Below are 15,348 nucleotides of genomic sequence, written 5' to 3' on the forward strand. Positions count from 1 at the left end.
ATGTCTCGGAAGCAGGAAAGAGAAGAATCGATGAGGTCGCCAATTAATGCGGCCAAAAAGAACATAAATACGTCTCCGATGATAGATTCCGAGAAATAAATAGCGAACTGATTCATCCAATTTATTAAACTACAGGGAATAAAGAGAAAATTGGCGATTTTTTTTTAACTTGTTCTTAGTTTCAATCTAAAATTCCACCAGTGTCAGACATAACAACGGCATTCCACCATGGATAAACAGCTCATTTGGCTGAAGTCTGATCGGCCATGATCATTACCAGCGACCATTTCAACTGCACCCTGTTTTCTAGTGATTATTTTATTTAAACAGAAATAAAGAAAATATCTGAAAATGGTAAACTGAAAAGAACAACAGAATAAACAAACCAGAACGATCATGGAAGATCAAAGAGCAGAAATATATCCAACAACGAACAAACCAAAGATTTCTTTAATGTGGGTCTATTCTTTCTTAAATCATTAAAATTTCACTTTAATTTATCATTATCAAACATTATTCTCTTGCGTTTCAGCATTTCACCATCTTTGGGGTTTGTGGCATTATTGAGTCTCTTTCAACGTTGAAGATCTTTTTCCATTTATTTATTTTACAACTGCATACAAAATGCAACAAACAAAAATTATGTTATTTACAACGAAGTACCATGAAAATTAAATTAATATATCTATAGATTAACTATTATGTGAAAGATTTTGGATTGTAGGGCTTGCAATTTGGTAAGATTGGAGTGCTTGACTGTCCTGAATAGCACAAGTCTGTAGGTCCAAACTGGAGCGATTAGGGTAGTGCACAATAATTTTGTGTAAAGCAATGTCAGTTGAGATCTTTTGTCGATTAACTAAGGTTACAGTTAATCTGTTTTAGTTGTGTGTGTGGATTTCACGAAAGTCTTTAATCAAAGTAAAGTCGAAGATATCATATACTACACGCTGGAGGAATTGGGGTATAAATAGACAGGTGGGAGAGTTTTACGATTAAGAGTGAAAACTATGCATTTAGATTTTTGATTGTTAACCTTGATTCTCCACTGTCAAAGCAGTAGAGGAGTGTCAGTAGGAGAAAAGTAAGGGAGCTAGTATGTGGCCCTGAGGGATGCCGACTAAAATGGGAAAAATAAAAGAGGAAGAGGTGCTATGGGTTACTTGGAAGAATTTGTGGATGAGCTAGTATGTAAATGGAAGAATGTCCTTTATCTTCCACACCAAGCTTTCGTGACGCACACGACCAAAGGCCTAGGGTATGTCAAGGCAAACGCCAGGGCAGTTTACGCTTGAGGGAGATGGCGATGGTGTTGACAACATGGTGGGCTTGCTGAATCGTTTGGTAGCTGCGGAATCTGAATCGGTGATTGGGATAATTTTTAAGGATGCGATCATGGTTTGTAGGCAAAGAAGAAGAAGCATTTCGAGTACTAATGCTTATCAATCATAATTGACCATATAAATTATTTTAATTAATTATACTTTTCATCTAAGTTTTTGGTTGACATGAAAAAGTTAGTGTCATTCGAACCCACAACCTTTGGCTCAATACGCCGTTACTCTAACCAGTTGATCTATCAACCTTACGTAAAAATTACAATTAATTTAAATAATTAATAGGTCAATTATGACTGCTAAACATATATGGATTAATATAATAATATTTAAAAAAATAATTACTCTGGTAAAGACTTGCCATGGTCACTTCATAAGTTGCTGAGAATCGAATCCTGATTACACAATTTTTGAAAATATGGCAAAAAGAAGGAAAATTCGAAAGGTTGTAGGTTGAGTTGGTGTCGGAGTGGATCAAAGTCGTAATAGCTCAAGTGGTAACACTATTCATGTGCCACTATGTTTGACGTGTGCTTGTATGCATCCTATGTTCCTTTTGTTAACATAAAATGGGTTTATTAATCTAAAAGTAATACATAACAAAATTCTATACTTGCTGGGTTAGTCTGTGAGACACACTTTGGCTTTTTGCCATCTTCAGTGTGTCTGTTTACCCTTGATATGTTTCTTTTAACATCATTTACCGTAATTAAGACCTAATGTCAAATTCATCTGATAAAGATTCCAAGCCATGTAAATAAGTGTAGTTTTACAATTTTATTAGGTCAATAATTTGACCTAATAAGTCTATTTACATTATATATATATATATACATTTTGTTATCNTATATATATTCTAGATGACAAAATTTCTGACACCTGTCAATATTTGCAAACTAATTTCTTAAAATTTATGAAGAATGATGAAGAACGTACTAATATGATTTATTCACTACTTTAATTATTAATTTTATGATCTTTCATTGGTAAGCCGTAGAATTTAAGCAATAAAAGATCAGTACAACTGTAAAAAATCATAAAATCTCTTCAAATTTGTAAAAACAGTCAACGTCCCGGCACCTAACGGAAGGAGGGAATACTTTCGTACATTCTTCCGATAGATGGCGATTCTTTTGTTTCAGACGGGACTTGTTAAGTTCGGTAAAGCCCCACTCCCTTAACAGGATACAATTTTTTTTACTTAATTAAACAGTCGATTATTGACCTATTTTAGCTTTCTTGATTTTATTTGCTATTTAAAATTATATTATTTTTTAACTTGTAATAATTATTTTAGTTATTCCGGGTACACACCAGGGGTTCTTGGTGGTCCTGATTGACCATTTTCTCATCGCCAAGACGTTCTTTTTTTCACAAAATGAGAAGTGATTTCAGAAAAGTTCGAAACTTAGATTATCGATTTTTGGTTCTTCTTAGCCATATGACTTGTTCTTCTTCCCATGGCTGAAGATCACGAAAGGTAGAAAGAGTACAAAAAAATCAGGACGGAATAATGGAACAAATGACTCACAAAAGAACCTTTTTATTATATAACTTGATTTATGTTAAACCCATTCACGCCTCATATTCTTAGGGTCTCTGAATGTATAGACATCGCCAAGTTTTTATTTTCAAAAGTTGAACAGCTTTTCCTAATGATTCTCGAAAACTTTTTATGTCTTATGTCGTAAGATGTATGTGTTTTATGTCTTAAGATCATGAAGTACAATGGGCAACTAGCTGTTCCAAAAACATTCTTAGTTGAAAGGTTGTTTTATAGCTTAGCTTGGACAGCAGTTCGTCTCCGGTCATCATGGTCAGCATGTTCACTTTTAAGTTCGTTCCGGTCAAACCGCTGACCTAAGTTCAACTCGGAGCCAAAAGCATAACAAAATCCAATTTGTTTGCTAAACTTGCCAACTTTGTAGCCGTTTAAAATATTCATCAAAAGGTCAAAACTTGTTTTTTTTTTCTCAATTCTCAGGATTAAAAATGCCCAGACGGTCCGTCGGAAACCGGTTGTCTCGAATTTTCACGATTTAAAACAAAAACAATCCCAGTAGCCTACATTTCCGAGTTTAAACAAAAGAATTCTCTTCTCCCGATCATCGTTTAATTTGTGGACATGCAAGGAGTGACAAACACGTTTAAAAAAAATAAAACTGGATGTCTAGAACAATAACAATGAGAGTAGGCGGACCCGTTACATTAACGTTAATTGCCTTTACAAGTCGGTTCACAGGGAAGAGGAATTCTTATAAAACGGACTTTATGGCATGCCAATTAAAGTCACGTTGACCCCAGTATGTGCTACTGTCTTGGGAAACTCCGTGAAAAAATTACGGGTGTTGTTTATACATGTAGATTTATGTCGTCTTCAATTCCAGACCGAGATCATCTAGAGAATTCTATCATGGATGAGATGTTGTTAAAGATGAGATGATGATGATTCTATCATGTTTAATTTACAATTACACCTTAGCAAAAGTATTAAATAGATAAAATGTTTCATAGTTCGGATATTAACATTTAGAATAACGAATAATGAAATTGAATGTAAGAATAATGAACTTTATTTCTAAAGATTGTATTTTAGAAATTACAAAAAATATTAAAAAATAGGACGCTTCAATTCTGATTGTTGATAACTCATAATAAACTATCAAATATAATGGAAGTCTACTTTTGTGTTATTTGCTGTGAAATAAGACGATGATAAAATATTTCGTTCAGTTATTACTAGGGATTGTATTTGAAAAAAAAATTTTTTTTTAAGTTTAACGCCGATTTTCTAAAATAGATATTTATTTCATTTATCTGTAGAAATAAATGGTGATTTCCCTGATAAAAAGCCTACTTATTGCACTTAGCAATGAAATAATGTTAAGTTAAAATATTTTGTTCTATAATTATTCAGAAATCATGAGATGCGGTCTGGTGTGATGTAGATTTCAGAAAAACATTTTCTTTATCGTGCCAACGTTTCGATCTTTACTGAGATCATCTTCAGGGCTCAAAGTGTTTGTCTTCTGTTTAATTGTGCCATTCTTGCGTGTCGTGTTGAGAGTGCCCAAATGCAAGAATGGCACAATTACACAGAAGACAAACACTTTGAGCCCTGAAGATGATCTCAATAAAGATCGGAACGTTGGCACGATAAAGAAAATATTTTTCTGAAACCTACATCACACCAGACCGTATCTCATGATTTCTGAATAATTATCGATTAACGGTCACTAATCACCACCCATTTTGTTGTATTATTTCTAAGGGTTGTATTTAACATATCAGAAAGCTACATTTTTAAATTTGAATTTTATTTTATCAGATTGTAGAAATATAATCTTTCAAATTCTTATTGTTGACTCGGAATAAACAGAATTATATAAAAGCCAACTTTTGTGCTTTGATAAAATACTTCATAATGTTATTTCTAAGGATTGTACTTTAGAAATTAAAAAAATATATAAAAAATAGGACGCTGGTTTCTAAAAAAAGTCTTTTATTTTTCCAAGCTGTAGAAATAAATCACCAATTTGGCTTGTTGATAACTCATAATAAACTATCAAATATGATGAAAGTTTACTTTTGTGTTGTTTGCTGTGAAATAACGCTATGACAACATATTTCGTTCAGTTATTACTAGATATTGCATTTGACAAAAAAAATTTAAAAAATTTCAACGCCGATTTTCTAAAATAGACTTTTATTTCATTTATCTATAGAAATAAACCGTGATTTCCCTGATAATAAGTCTACTTGCACTTAGCAGTGAAATAACGTTTAGATTTATGTCATTTTCAATTCCAGACCGGGCTCATCTAGAGAATTCTATCATGGATGAGATGATGTTAAAGATGAGATGATGATGATTGTATCATGTTTCATTTACAATTAACATCTTAGCAAAAGTATTAAATAGATAAAATGTTTCATAGTTCGGATATTAAAGATACATTGCACTTGGGTAGATTTTATAATTATTGGGTTGTCCGGAAAATAATGCAGGATTTTGGTATTAAACAAAAAAAAAGAAACTAGTTACTTTAAAGCAATGTTCTTTAATCAAAATAATTTCCCATNAATGAGTAATCCTGTAAACGTAAACAGAATATTTTATATAGATTTTTTTTAATGAAAACTTAAAATCCTGCATTATTTTCCGGACAACCCAATAATAGACAAAGCACAAATATTTTGTTTTCTAGCCAGCCAAATTACAAACATAACACAAAAATTGTATATTCTACAAACAACAGACAAAAGGTAAAGACATCATTTGTGGTTTTGTTAAATATTGAATAGTAAAAAACATGGAGTTCATCAAAATTTTATATCACAGAAAAAGAGAAAGTATACATCTGTTTGTAAATCCAAGGATCTTTATTATTAGAGTTGTCTCTGAGTTTGTCAAAAGTTTTAGATTTATTTAAAAAGATTTATTACCTTAAACAAATCTAAAACTGATTGAAAATCGGCGTTTTTAATTTGTTTCAAATACAATCACTAGAAATTTCGCCATAACGTAATATTTCACAACAATGAACAAAGACTATACTTTTGAAATATTTACGATTTAGTTATACAGATTTTAGAAATAATATGTAATGTTCTAAGTTTTGTCAGAATACAACCGCTTTAAATAATTCAGCTAAGCATTTCATCGTAACCTAATTTCACAGCAAAAAGCACAAAGTAACTTTTAAAATAATTATTAAATACAATCCTTAGAAATAACGTTATGAAGAATTTTATCGAAGCACAAAAGTTGGCTTTTATATAATTCTGTTTATTCCGAATCAACAATAAGAATTCGAGAGATTATATTTCTACAGTCTGGTGAAATAAAATTCAAATTTAAAAATGTAGCTTCCTAAGTCTTGATATGTTAAATACAACCCTTAGAAATAATAGGACAAAATATTTTAACATAACGTTATTTCATTGCTAAGTGCAAAAAGTAGTCTATTTATAATAGGGAAATCGAGATTTATTTCTACAGACAAATGAAATAAAAATCTATTTTAGAAAATCGGCGTTAAACTTCTTTTAATTTTTTTTGTCAAATGCAATCCCTAGTAATAACTGAACGTAATATTTTATCATCGTCTTATTTCACAGCAAATAACACAAACGTAGACTTTCATCATATTTGATAGTTTGTTATGAGTTATCAACAATCAGAATTGGCGATTTATTTCTACAGCTTGGCGAAATAAAAGACTTTTTTTAGAAACCAGCGTCCTATTTTTTTGTATTCTTTTAATTTCTAAAATGCAATCCTTAGAAATAACATATGAAGTATTTTATCAAAGCACAAAAGTTGACTTTTATATAATTCTGTTTATTCCGAATCAACAATAAGAATTCCAGAGATTATGTTTCTACAGCCTGGTAAAATAAAATTCAAATTTAAAAATGTAGCTTTCTAAGTCTTGATATGTTAAAAACAACTCCTAGAAATGATAGAACAAAATATTTTAACGTAACGTTATTTTATTGCTAAGTGCAAAAAGTAGACTTTTTAGCAGGGAAATCACGATTTATTTCTACAGATAAATGAAATAAAAGTCTATTTTAGAAAATCGGCGTTGAACTAATTTTTTTGTCAAATACAATCCCTAGTAATAACTGAACGAAATATTTTATCATAGCCTTATTTCACAGCAAATAACACAAAAGTAAACTTTCATCATATTTGATAGTTTGTTATCAGTTATCAACGATCAGAATTGAAGCGTCATATTTTTTAAATATTTTTTTAATTTCTAAAATACAATCTTTAGAAATAAATTTCATTATTCTTACAATTATACGGTTATTCTAAATGCTAATATCAGATTTAAAAATATTAAAATCTAGATATATTTCTAAAGATTGTTCGAATTTTTTTAAATATTTAAAATATAGCTTTCCACTGCTTTATTTTTTTTTAATCAATAAAATATCAACGAGAAGGGTTTCATCAGAACACTAAAAACACCATCACAACAATAAAAAAAACCATTGGTCTTATTCATTAGCAGATATACTTATTATATTTATTATCAAATGTTGATATCAGATTTTAAAGCAAATTTGTACCTACCGATCTAAATAAAAGTAATAATAATTTACAATCTAGTATTTTACTGTTTTGATTTTTTTTTCTTCGTAAAATGCAATCTTTAGAAATAATACAGCAAATTATTTCATCGCACCATTATTTCATCATTGACCGTAGAATTATTAATTTATTCCGAATGTTACATACAATTTTAGATTTATTTCTAGTCTTTTAAACAAAAAAATTATAATTTAAATTCTATTCTTCTACTGTTTAGATTTATTTGTTAAATAAAACCTCTAGAAATGAATAGAATTTCATGAGGACCTTATATTGCTACAAATAGCAAAAGGTTGATTTTCATTTTGATTTTCTCTGATCATAATATCCAATCTGTGAACAACTCTACATTTCCATATAGGCATTTGTGATGTAATAAAATTCTTTAAAAAAGGAAAATTACAGTTATTTCGTGTAATTTAGTTAAATGCAATATCTCGAAACGACAAAGAGAAAGATTCCATCATAAACTATTTCCACAGAGAAGAATTACAGTTGTGTAATCGAGCACAGAATTAATTATTTTAATTACAAAAGCCCAACAGATAATGACCATGATGCGATATTCTCTTATATACAAGTTTTTTCACAAAATTTTTCCTAAATTTTCATTACTAGCGCAAGCTTTTGAGTATGTGTTTTTATAATAATCATACCAGCATAATGAATATGCAGCAGGGAGAGAAATATATATAAAAATGTCAACTAAAACAGAATCCTTTTATGACGTACGTGACCGGCCATTAATTTCACGCAGGGTCGTTCAAAAGTCGTACAGATTTTATTTGAATATTAATAGTCAATTCATGTGTAGTTAAGGCCTTTGTTCCTGTCCTCTTTGTTATGTTAAAAGAAAATCGGTTCGTTTACCTTTGATGTTTGTTCAGTATTTTTAACGGTCCACGCGATTTATTTGGCTTGTTTTAATTCAAAACTGTGTCCTTCTTTCAAATTAGCGATTCTGAGGCTGTGGTGTACTGCTTTCGGCCTTCAAGCGCTTGTATTACGTTTTTCTCTTTATTTTAGACCCATTCCCTTCCAAGAGATCGTTGACTCCTGCGTTCTATAAATAGGCACAAAACAATACCTGCCAGGATGATCAGATATGTCATTTTTTTATACTTAACCTTAGTCTGAGTGTTTTAAAAATCGAAATCCTCGATTGACCCGGCGGCAAAACAATTGACATTAGACTCAAAAGCGAAGGAGCGTAAAGTTTAAAAGCCCTCCCTGTAGTAGTTACTAATTATAGCCAGTACTACATGTCCGGATTCGATGGGTCGAGAGAGGCGAGAAGTGAGGAATTCGTGTTCCAAACTTGCCCGTCATCCTCTCAAGGGCATCACGACTGGTCTTTCAAAACAAAACTTTTTTTCTTTGCCTCCGCTGTTTCCTGTTTCTTAGGTGTGCTGCTGAGAGATTGGCTCCCAGTCTTTTAATAAAAACACTAATACTAAATTTTTAATTATTTTATAAGCTTCTACTTAATAATTATGTACATACTCAATTAATTATACACAATTTTTCGAAATGAAAAATTTGTGTCACAGGCGGGATTCGAACCCACCACTTTCGGCTTTCATTTCGAAAACATTGTATATAATTAATTGAGTAAATACAGCAATACTTCGCAATGATTGCCTGATGCAGGAAGGAGAAAAAAGTGCGCAAAGTACTACTTATAATTAATACAGACAATACAAATGTAAAAATTGATTTCTTTCCAAGACAATAATGATTTAGTGTAAAGAAATTACTACTATCTGTATACCATAAAATTGATTAGTCGCAAATTATTGTTTTTTTTTCCTAAAATAATCTAGGATCATGCCAACGTACTTTAAATTTTAAACGTATTCACATATTATCTTAAATTTTTCAATGGGAAATAAATTTAAAATACTAAAACTAACTAATCATAAAGATGTGAAATGAATAAACTACAGGTGGAGGTGGATATATCTGTAGATAAATACAGAAGTAGATAAATAAATTTATGAGATGGAGGGGAGAAAGAAAATTGAAAAGTAAAGGGGTATTTCTGGTTTTCTATTTCTTTGGACAACCGAAAAAAAAGAACAAATAAAATGAGAAACTAAGTATTACAAACTTAAGCAAAGAAAGAAAAAAAAGGAGAAATGCACACACTTTACCTAACGACGCAATTAAAAATGTGTGTGTGTGTGTGTGTGTGTGTGTGTATTTCCTGTTCGCAGTAACCCTGGAGACAGGGAGTTTATTTCCACCTGCTCCCATTTCTGACTGCAGGTGATTACTTGTGCATTTACAAAATAATTAGGCACAATTTGAAACATGATATTTATACAATAATTGGTCGGGATGTCTTACAATTTATTAATAAATTATAAAAATATACATTTGTATAGAAATATCATTTGCATTATATTAGTGACTAGTGTATTGCTCTTAAAATAAAATGGGAAGTTTGTGGTATGGGCGATCGAAGTCACGGTTGCTCAAGTGGTAGAGCAGCGGCGTATTAGCCGAGGGTCGTGGGTTCGAATCCCGCCTCTGATACAAATTTTTCATTTCGAAAAAATTGTGTATAATTAATTGAGCTCTTAAAATAAACTTTAAGTTGTGTGTGTGTGTGTGGTGTGTGTGTGTGTGTGTGAGAGAGAGAGAGAGAGAGAGAGAGAGAGAGAGAGAGAGAGAAAGAGAGAGATAGAAAGGGAATTTTCGTACTGCCAAAAAATTGATGAAGGTCAAAAGAAATAAAAATACAAGGAAAAAAGAAATTAAAAAATAACCAGTAGAAAAGTATATAATAGGGAAAACAGATAGGAAAAGGTAATGGAAGATAGATAGGGATGAATGTAAAACCTGAGAGAAAAAGTGGTCAGGGGAGAGTTTAAGGAAAGGAGGAAAAACGAGAAAGTTACATTTAAGGACGGAGTCATGAACGAAGTGTAGAAAATAAGGACTGAATAAAAAAAAAGTAATGAATTGATAGATATACAATACTGAGTGAGAATGAGAGTTGGATTTCTTATGTCTGTTTTGTGTCAAAACTACGAATGAAATGTAGAAATTAAAGAATGAAATACAAAATAAAGAGAAAAAATGTTAGAGAGGAAAAAGGGAGAGTGATATGTGTGTGTTTGTGTGTGTAAGAGAATGAGAGAGGGGGGAGAGAGACCGAGATAGAGAGAGATAGAAAGGGAATTTTCGTACTGCCAAAAAATTGATGAAGGTGTTAAAAGAAATAAAAATACAAGGATAAAAGAAATTAAAAACTAAGCAGTAGAAAAGTATATAATGGGGAAAACAGATAGGAAAAGGTAATGGAAGATAGATATAGATGAATGTAAAACCTGAGAAAAAAGTGGTCAGGGGAGAGTTTAAGGAAAAGAGGAAAAACGAGAAAGGTACATTTAAGGATGGAGTCATGAACGAAGTGTAGAAAATAAGGACTGAATAAAAAAAATTGTAATGAAGTGATAGATATACAATAGTGAGTGAGAGTGAGAGTTGAATTTCTTAGGTCTGTTTTGGGTCAAAACTAAGAATGAAATGTAGAAATTAAATAATGAAATACAAAATAAAGAGAAAAAATGTTAGAGAGGAAAAAGGGAGAGTGAGAAGGAAGAGGGAGAGACAGTTTTGGAGGCAGAAAGAAAGAAAAGAGAGAAGATAAGGTCGTGATATATATATATATATATATATATATATATGTGTGTGTGTGTGTGTGTGTGTGTGTGTGTGTGTGTGAGAGAGAGAGAGAGGGAGAAGATAAATTTAATTTTCATTTCTCCTCTTGGTCGTCGTTCTTAGTTATTTTTTTCCAACACAGTTTTACAAAGCGACATCTAAAATCCACTAATTAGCTTTAGATTAGGGAAAAAGCCAAATAATTGTAACTTTGAAACCACAAAATCCTCTGGATCCTTATATAACTATTCGAACCTTATTATTATTCCAAAAATGCAATTATATTACAAGGAATTAGGTCTTTTCATCTGCAAATTAATTCATGTAAAAAATTATGCTCAAGGCAAAATATTTTCACAAAAATGAAAAACACGCCGGACAGGTTTTTGATCGCGTGTTGCTTCCAAACAATCTAGTTGACCTCATTAGTCACCATTTCGAAGCCCGTAGCAAGTGACTAAATAATCATCGACGAGAAAACTTCTTCTTTCACGATCCTAAGATTTTTTATTTATTACTCCCGCCTTTCGTCTCGATGACCGCTACTTATCAAGCTGAACTTAAATCAAGAAATTGTGACCTTTCAATTCGCCAGTTTCGAAAGGTTCTTGACCAACGTTTAGTGGGTACAAAACTCGAAGCAGAACTTCAACATTTTAATTCTCCATGAAAATCCACAATTATTCAACCAGGGCCAAGTGATAATCTGCATTTCGCTAACTCTATTTCTGCTTAAGAAACCTGCGAAAAAGTTCACCTTCTCTGCACATCATTGCGTCGTCTGTGATATATCACGACCTGCCAATTGCCACACGCTACCAGTTCAAGTTGGATCTACCAAAAAAAGCATGTCGATATTTTTGCAACCGCTAGTTTATCAGATTAAATGTTTGCTTGAAGTAAGTATATCATCTTAGGATTGCATTTTTATTGTTTTATGATCGTCCTGGTCCGCCTATCATCGCTGTTTTTCTACATTTTGCATTTCGCCCTCTTAAGTGGTGAATTTGTGTAGATTCGTTGGATTTCCTCAAATATTTACACGAATCGAAACCTGATAATGTTTATGATATTAAACTTCGAATTTGGTGACGAACCAACCACTTGCAGAAATCTCTTACCTCGAATATGAAAAACGTAAAAAATTTTAAAAAGCGAAAATATTTTACTTGTTAACAATTTCGCTCTGTCTTTAATCAAAAATTATCATTAGTGTAGTTGTGAGATTTATTCTTGAGGTCTGTTTGGTCATGGACCTTTTTGATAATTTCCGATCGAACTGGTCAGCCAACGCGTTGTTTAGTTTTACTTCGTTGGTCTGCCCATCTTACGGTTTTAGTTGGTTTACACACCAAAACAGTCTAAACTAAAGCTGGAATGTCAAAACAAACGGAAATGATAATGAGGAAAAAGTGGTGAGGGTGAGAGGAGAAGAGGAGCTGAGATGTTTGCTTCAGTCATTCAAGAGGGAATCAAAAAGGAAGTAGAAGAGGAATAGAGAGGTAAGAAGGAGGGAGATTTATTTCATCACACAAAATTAGGTCTTGGACCTCTCTGACTCGTAATGTGGAAAGGAGAGAGAGAGAGAGAGAGAGAGAGAGAGAGAGAGAGAGAGAGAGAGACAGAGAGAGAGAGAGAGAGAGTTGGATTTCTTATGATCATTTTAGGCAGAAGGCAAGCACAAACTGTAAAAAGTAAGGACTAAATACAAAATGGAATTAAGACACGGATAGAGTGGTAGAGAGAGCTGGATTTAATGTGCATATTTAGGCAGAAGGAAGAAAAAAAATGTGAAAAGGAAGAACTGAATAAAAATAATAAAGAGGGGGATAGGGAGGCAAGAGAGAAAGAGAGAGAGGGAGAACGATGGATTTCTTATGCATATTTAGGCCGAAGAGAAGAAAAAAATGTAAAAAGTAAGAACTGAATACAAAAAGAGGACTAAATAGAAAAATAATTAAGAGAGAGAGAAAAAGAGAGAGAGAGAGCGGAAGAGAGAGAGAGAGAGAGAGAGAAATGGAGTTCTTATGTTAGTTTTAGAGAGAATGAAAGACCAAAATATAAAAAGTAAGGACTGAATAAAAAAAAAACTATTACGATTAAGTAAGAAAAAATATAGAGAAAAGAGAAAGGCATAGATAGACATACAGATACGTAGAGAAAAGACAGAGAGAGAAAGCGAGAGAGAGAGAGAGAGATCGACATGTTTTATATCAGTTAAGGCAGTAAAAAGTAAAAGAATAAAATAAAAAATTAAGAAATGGATGAAGAGGAAAGGAGAAGGAAGAAACAGAGAGAGTGAGGGAGACGGACTGACAGATAGAGAGAAAGAAAAAGATATTTATTAGTAGGGATATTTCATGTTTTTAACGTTTCCTTAAGTCCAAAAAATTGAACGTAATTACAAGAAAATAATGATAAAAGGAAGAAAATAAATATATAAGATGATGGGTAGCGACCTAAACTAAAATTTGGTGACCGCCCAAACCTCAAAAATTTTGTGAGATAGATTTTTAATACACGTTTGTTAAATATTCTGTTATTGGTTTGTTTGATTGAAAAACCCCGCCTACGAAGACGACCAGGAACAGCGAGGAAAAACAGAACGGGTCGTTCAGAAACATCTAACCTACAAAAATAAATCATCCTGAGAGATGAAATTTCACAAATTCGTAAAAACTTCGCTACAAAGTTGCAACCTGGAATTCAGAGAGTGGAAATGTGAGAATCGTAGAGGCCCGAATGGGTGGTTGTCTCCGTCGCAAGGTCATAAAACATCAGATAGGTCAAGAAACCAGGATTCCGCTTATTCTTCTCCGTACCAACGCCCATCCGCCTCCAGTACATTTCTGCCGACAAATGCTGTCTTTAATCTTTTACAATTAGCCTGCGAATTTAAAACCTGATTGCAGGGAAGAAAAGTACATATCTGATAAAGTACATGCAATTTCTCTCTGGATCCGAATCTCTTTTTCCCGGATAAAGTCCCGTTTTTTTTAAAGCTGATCTATCTCTGAAGAACTGCTGAAGAACAGATTCGACATCGTGGTGAAGGAAGGTTAAGATTCTGGAAGAAATGAACCCAAAAGCTTCATTTTTTTTCCATTATACGACGTGGTATTGTATAACTAACAACTGTATTTTGGTAAATGTTCCAGGGGGAGGAAATTCCAGCTTCTGATCAAATTGAATTGATTCTATTTCTCTTTTAGGCTCATCAACATAATTATTGCACATTGTAAAGCATTGAAACTGTGGTATAAACAGAGAGAATTAATTAAATATCTCATATGTTACATCCATTTATATTTTGTTTTATGATTAAGGGGTGCAAGTCCTTGGCTCCATAGAGAGAGCATAGGAATGCCATGTGGGAATTGTGCTCGAGTACAGCAATGAATATCCGGGTTCCCTGTTCCGATTCTTGGAAGAAACAGGGTTGTTTTATTGTATATAGTTAGCTTTGTGTCTCTAGCATGTGTTGTGAATTATTTACTAGCGTGAATGTGAAGGGTGAGGCCGATGGCGGATTATCGAGTCGGCCCTCAATCAGGTTAGTTTTATAATAGGTAAAAAGAGTGATGGAATACTCCACCCCCTGACTGAGTGAATGGTAATGTAAGTAAGAATAACGTATTTAAGAATGAGTGAGAGGGTGAATGGGTTGTGTGCTGAATTGATGGTTAACAGCAACCGGAGCCCAACCTGGACAGACGAGGTCGAGGTCATCACACCAGGGTGTGCGATTCTTGACTCCTGCCGGTAATTTATTGTAAATTACAAAAGATGGAATTGCCGGTGGACAATGAAAAGTGATAGACTGAACTCTGTACAAGGTTAGGAGTGGAGCTAGAACACATCTAAACGGATCTTACTGGTTTGGAAGTTTTTCTTACTGTCTTTGTTCCGATATGACCTATTCTCAGAACGGTGGGATTGCGTTTCCCTTGGGAAATCCTCAGTCACGTGCTGTTCGATCGTTTTAACTTGTCCGTCCCGAATCTTCGTGATTTTATTAAAAATTGACGGTCGGAATGTCGGTCAACGAGGTTCCCTGTAACGGTACGATGTGAGTCAAACAATTATTACAAACGCTACATCCTTTTCCTTTGTTATGTCAACGCATTGCAGGATGCTTGCAAGGCTTAACTGGCTTGACCTAAAAAAACAAAGAAGAAGGGGAGAAATAAATTTCATCCTGGCCGGAGTGTATCGTGATGAGAAAACAGTAAT

General features: G+C 32.8%; 1 protein-coding gene across 3 annotated transcripts in view; it reads right to left on the bottom strand.

Annotated features, from left to right (window-relative positions):
• LOC106672135 (sodium- and chloride-dependent glycine transporter 1) overlaps positions 1-15,348 on the bottom strand; it is a 65,054-nt gene that overhangs the window by 37,922 nt on the left and 11,784 nt on the right. Inside the window, exon 1 of one of the 3 annotated variants that reach the window (XM_024225232.1) lies at positions 8,314-8,655. The exons of the other annotated variants lie outside the window; for them this stretch is intronic. The gene's annotated coding sequence lies outside the window, so the exon portion shown is untranslated. Of the gene's footprint in view, positions 1-8,313; positions 8,656-15,348 lie in introns of those variants that run through there. 3 annotated transcript variants of the gene reach the window in all.

Source organism: Cimex lectularius, unplaced genomic scaffold (assembly GCF_000648675.2).
Source record: "Cimex lectularius strain Harlan isolate CLEC.00 unplaced genomic scaffold, Clec_2.1 scaffold93, whole genome shotgun sequence".
NCBI classification, from domain to species: domain Eukaryota; kingdom Metazoa; phylum Arthropoda; class Insecta; order Hemiptera; family Cimicidae; genus Cimex; species Cimex lectularius.